Here is a 6,000-nt window from a genome sequence, read left to right on the forward strand (position 1 = left end):
TTCTGAAAGAAAATGTCTTGCCCACACCCAAGTGTGAAGCTGGAACTAGTGCATGAACATCAGCTAGTGCGAAACAGGAGGTTAGAGTACACAGTTAAAATGGGTTTTTCTAGACTTAAAAGGCTGTAATGTGTGAAAGAGGAGCATTGCAATACCTATCTTTGAACACAGTAAATTAATTCCCTTTGTACTCTTTATAAGTAAGCAACAGTTCTGGCTTCAGTCTTATATTAAATTATTTTCATGACAATTCTTTTATGTTGGAGTAAGTTAAATGGTGAAAATCCGTGTTTGAAGAGGATACTCAAAACTTATGTATGTTAAAAAAAAAAAAAGGAGCCCTGAGTTTTTTGACTTTTTATGTTTGATTTGCAGTGGGAATCCATATTTTTATTATAGTTGGTAGTAAACCAGTGATTTTCTTGTGAGCTGAGCTGAATTTCATTACATCAAAAACTGAAATTTCAGATTTGAACTGCTAAATTATTATTTGTAATTATTATTTGTAATGGTGCAAGAAGTACAATGAACACAGGCTGTCTTTCAGATCTTGGGTATTCTGTATGCTAGAGATGACATTTCAAAATTTGTTTTTCAAGCCCATTGGATTTGCGGTAGAGTCATTGAGGGAGAACAAAACACAGAGCCCTATGAAGTAATTTCTGACACAGTGCTTTTCTTACTTGAAACACACTTTAAAGCTAATACTTGAATTCATTGTGCTGTTGAAGTACCACTGCTGTTCAAATGATGCTGTTTACTGTCAGAGCAATAGTCAAAGGCGAAAATCTGCCAGTGTCTCCAGCATGTGCTTAGATGTTCTTTAGTCTTGGCAGTGCTGAGCAGCTCAGTGTCTTCCTCATCCCTAAGCCTTGCTGGGTCTAACAAAAAAGGCACCTCAGTACCCACCTCAGCGATGGAAAACACTTGATGGAATCCACTGGAAAAGCTCTACTGAAAGCATCCTGGAACACATAGGGGTAAGAGGTTTCCTGCTGCATGTGGGAGACCCGGTTTGATTCCTCTTTGACAAAGTGGATTGTAGCCCTTATCCCTACCCAAGCAAGCGAGTGCGCTCCCTCTTGCTACACAGGAGGTTCTGGTTCTCAGTCTCAGATGGCCATTCATACCTATTGCTGACTGGGACTCTCTTTACTTATGGAGTAATACAAAGCAATTGCCCTTCCTGGATTTAAGAAAAAGAAAGAAAGCTCACATGAATTTATGTCCTTAAGTCCTAAAGCTGATTTATGTCCAGCATTCATTAACAGCATGAACAGGGCTGCTGGGCATCCTTGCACAGCTGCTCAGGTATGCTGTGCGTTACCACACTGAGGTCAAGCCCCTAATTTTGAAGTCCTCACTGTTTCTGTGCATGGTGTAAGGAGGACTAAATACTTTATTCTTTGCTGTGACTTTCAGTTCCTGTAATGGCAATCCTAGCAGATGAATCCTGCTGTGAACCTGGTCCTTTAACCTGTGTGTGCTTTCATCTGATCGTCTGTTACAGGACGTATAAATTCACAGTGGACCATTTGGGAATAAATATCATAAGATACACATTATAACCCAGCAGACCATAGCAATTGCATATAAAACATTATAGGATATCATTAAAACATTTACAACTAATTAGTGTAAAGCAATAGACTACCATAATTATCATCCACTAAATAATTAGTATTAATTACTTAGAGGATTAATTAGTTTGCTTCTGAAGCACTTTGAAGATGGAAAGCAAAGAATAAGTGCCACGTATCATGACCTGTGTTCCCTTACAACTGAATATAACATATTGTCTAAAATGCATCTTTTTGTTTATACAAAATTGTATTTCATTAGGCCAGTATGTCGCAACATTATTGACTGGATCTGACAGGATTTTGTTGCTATGAAACCCATTCAGACAAGTGATCCTTTCACCAATCTAAATGAGTGACTGCAGCTCTCCTATAGGGAGATCTAAGACTTGGAGGAGAATGCAATTAAGATTCATCATGCATAGGGAGTGAAATTCTTCCCCGTACATTGACCTGTAGTATATTTTTATATGCATACTAGCATTAAGAATCTAATTTCTACATACTGAGAGCAAAATTTGCCCCTGAAAGAATTAATTGTAACTAGTTCAAAGGTGCTATTCAGGAATTCCTGTAGTTCTTGTGCCTCAAAAAGCCCCACATTAAAGTTCCTGATTTTGTGAAGTACCAAATGCCAAGATCTTCTAATAATTATAGTGGGAGCAGTTGCTGCTTTTCAAACCTCTGAATCCAACATCCTTTGCATAGGCTCTGAATTTATCTGGTAGGAAACAAATCTCTGTGTGTGAGAGATCTATTGGCTCATCAGTGCTTCTTAGCAGGTATGCAAGACTGTGCAGAACTAAATTAACGGTTTAATTGTGGTTTTCTTTTGTATTCCATACAGAGTTCTGAATGTTAGATATCTGTAAGGGTCTGTATGTTGATCTCTAATATAAATGCTGTAGTGTTCTGAAAACGGAAAATAATCTGAATTGTCCCTTCCACAAATGGAAAAAAAATCTAGTAATTAAACCTTGTTGTACATCATGGCAAATTTACTGCATGAATATTAAAGGATGATTAATGGAGTTGTGAGTCTCTAAAACCAAGGAATGATAAGGAAAATCCTGTGATAAATCCCTAACTTCACAGCACTGGAAGACATTTATATCTAGATATTGCAACAGTCTTGATCAGTTTATTGTCAAGAGACAAAAGCCAACTGCAGTATAGTCTTAGACATGAAGAGTCAGCAAGTGACCTTCAGCTCCTTTAAATATTTTTAGAGCAATTATGTTAATACTTGTTCTTAGGCACCAAAAGCCTTTATGAGTTTCATTTATCCCTTCTAGAATTATGTCAAAGTGCACCAAAAGTATATTAACTATAGACAAGTGATGAGCTATTCAGCAGGATCTTAAACCTTAGTGAAGAAGAGGTTTAATAAGCTGAATATGATGTTGGTATTATAATGCCTACAATCCTTAAATATTTATTTCAATTTTCTTCAGTTTTGGGGTGAAGGGGATTAAAAGAACAAGGGTCCAGTGTTAATTAACATAGCATGTTTCTGAGTTATATAGCAGTTGCAACTGTGTTTATTTTTTCAAGTGAAAGTATACTGGTCATTCAGCGGGAGTTCTGATTTTACTTATGGACTTTTTATAACTCTGAGGAATTAATTAAAAATGTTTGTAACCCTTTGAAATTCCACATGTTCTGCCATCTATGAGGACTAAACCATAAATGTATTCTTTGCTCTTTCCTAGTTTCAAGAAAGGTTGGTTATTTATGCTAGAAGTTTATGAAGACCATAGACTTACACAGTGATGGGTAGAGCCAGGAGGTGGACTCGATGATCCTGATGACTCCCTTCCAAATCAACATATTCTCTGATTCTATAACAACACAGTTATCAAAAAATACATACTGAATATCTGTCTAGAGAGTATGTGAGCAGTCACAGTCTAAATTCAGTGCAGTTAAACCATGTACTACATACTTTTAAAGTAATTAATACTTCTGGGTTGGAAGGAACTTTTAAAGGTCAGGTAGTTCCAACCCACCTGTAATGAGCAGAGGTATCTTCAGCTAGGCCAGGTTGCTCAAATTAGCCAACATCTGGTTCGGTTTGCACTTTTCTCCTCAGTATAAGCATTTGCAGTGCCTTTGTTTGAACCAGATGTCAGAAGCATAGCTGGTTGTGTAAAATAGACAATACTGTTACATTTTCCCAGATCAGCTTAGCTTGGCAAGAGTTTCCTTCTCCTTCTACTCAAACAGCCGTGGGTATCCCAGGTGAAGAGAAAGAGGAAAAAAAATCCCTACCAGCAACTTTTTCTGAGATCTGCCTCATTTTCCTGTATCTCTGCAATCGTCACAGTTAGACTTGGAAAATTCCCACTCTGACCCAGAGGACATAGGACTCTCCTCTTCATCTTTCTTCCTACCACCCCTCACCTATTCTGATTTGAACCTGGAAGCTGCTTGATTATTTTAAAGAGCACAGGTCTCCATTCTAAATGGCAAAGACACTTACCCTTGATGGAGAGGTCACAGCTGAAAGCCCTTAGCTATCTATTATAGGTTCTCACATGCTGCTTTGGGAGCATTTTCCATTTTCTTTCAAATGATAGACACTGGTCAAGTTCTATGGCCTCTGTTCCAAAGGCAGCAGCATCTACAGGATTGGGCTCTCTCTAATTAATATTTGGTGGCAGTTTCTATAGTGAGACCCAGAACTGAATAGGGCTGAAGATGAATACATTCCACCTTTTTCAGAAGAGCTGTTTCTGGCCAAGACTTATTTGCTGAGGTGGGAAAGAAAGTTAGTCCAGCTTCTGCCTCTGGTGTGACAATCCCCTGAGTAAAATAAACATGTCTTCAAGACACTCAGTTTGATGTTATCAATAAGCATTTCTTTGGCTTTCATAACAGGTCATAAAGAAGGAAACTATTTCTCATATTAGCAAGTTTCCTGCTATCTGAAGCATTACAGGTGTTTCAGGGAGACCGATAACAAACCTGGTGGACAAAGGTTTTTTGGAGACTGCCTGCAGCTTCTGCTGAGGAGACAAAGATAGTGCATATCATATCTCTGAGTCACACAACTGCTGAATGTAAATCAGCATTACTACCTCATTCATCAGCATGATGTCTTTAATTGTGAAGCTGGAAGAATAATTTACAGTCTGGAAAACAGCCCAATTTTCAGGAGAAGCATTTGTATTAAATGATCAATGCAACACTGAAAAAGTGAGTGTGCATAACCCATTAATCTTTTTTTGAGCCAAGAAAAAAAGCAAATGCCATAGCCATGGACAGCAACAAATTTTATTCTTTAGGCTCCTGGATAAACTGAGATTATGGTGTTATTTCACTGTTACATCATTTTACTTGATGTCAAGTTCATTGATATTAATTTTTGTTGACTGGACAAACAAAAAGGGCTGTGTATTAAATATTAAGCTTTGTTAAGAGCTGGACAATATTATTTTACTTCTTGCCTAGAGTCTTGCAAACATGAAAGTTTTATTCTTATTTACTTAAATCTTATTAAAATGTTTCTTTTCCTTTTGTGAATCTCCAAAAGGACAAGCTCAAGACAGATCAACAATTATACATATTTTCTTTGGAGAATGAGTTGCAGTAAGCCTTCTGTCCAATCCTGTTCATAACTACATGTCATGAATGTAGTTCTTACTGTAATTAAAGCACATAAAAATAATACCTGTGTCCACATATGCTAAAACATGAGCATGGAAATAATGAATATAAGGAATAAAACCGAGGAAAGTATTTTCTTTTTTTTCCCCTTTTAGAAAGCAGAACAAATATCAGGATTCACCTGAAAGGCTCTTTCATATCACTGTTTCCTTAGTCACCCAAGCCTACGTTGTATGCTAAGTACGTTGTTTCAGGAGATCTGGAGTATAAACAAACAGCAGCTGAAGAGCACTAGCTGTTCATGAGACCATCCTTCCAATTATCTGCTGGGTATCTAGATGGTAGTATGGTGTGACATAATTTCCTTGGCACATTAGTATAGCAGTATTTTAACATATATTCTTCACTTTTAGGCATTCCACTGATATGAAGGTTTGGAAGATATTTCTTAGTGGTTTCAGAAACGCTTTCTTCACATCCTGAATAAATGGCACCAAACAAAGATCACACTTGTGTTGCCACCTTTAGGTTGTCATTTCAATGGGTGGAGGATGTTAACAGTGAGGATAACATGATCTTATTGTGTGGTAGGCAGGACAACATCTGTCTTTTTTTCCCTGATGCTTTCCAAATGCTGTAAGGTCAAAGGTGTTTTGGTGCTGTTCATTATGTCCATGAAGCATACAGAAAAAGGGGGTCCAAAAAGTTTTAATTTCCAGCTTAGGCAACTATTTGAATTGACTTGCTTCTTCAAGTTGACTTAGATTTTTCCACTTTTTGGGCACCAGAAAATGGGCTTTATAAATATTTG

This window comes from Corvus hawaiiensis, chromosome 6 (genome assembly GCF_020740725.1).
Source record: "Corvus hawaiiensis isolate bCorHaw1 chromosome 6, bCorHaw1.pri.cur, whole genome shotgun sequence".
Classification (NCBI taxonomy): domain Eukaryota; kingdom Metazoa; phylum Chordata; class Aves; order Passeriformes; family Corvidae; genus Corvus; species Corvus hawaiiensis.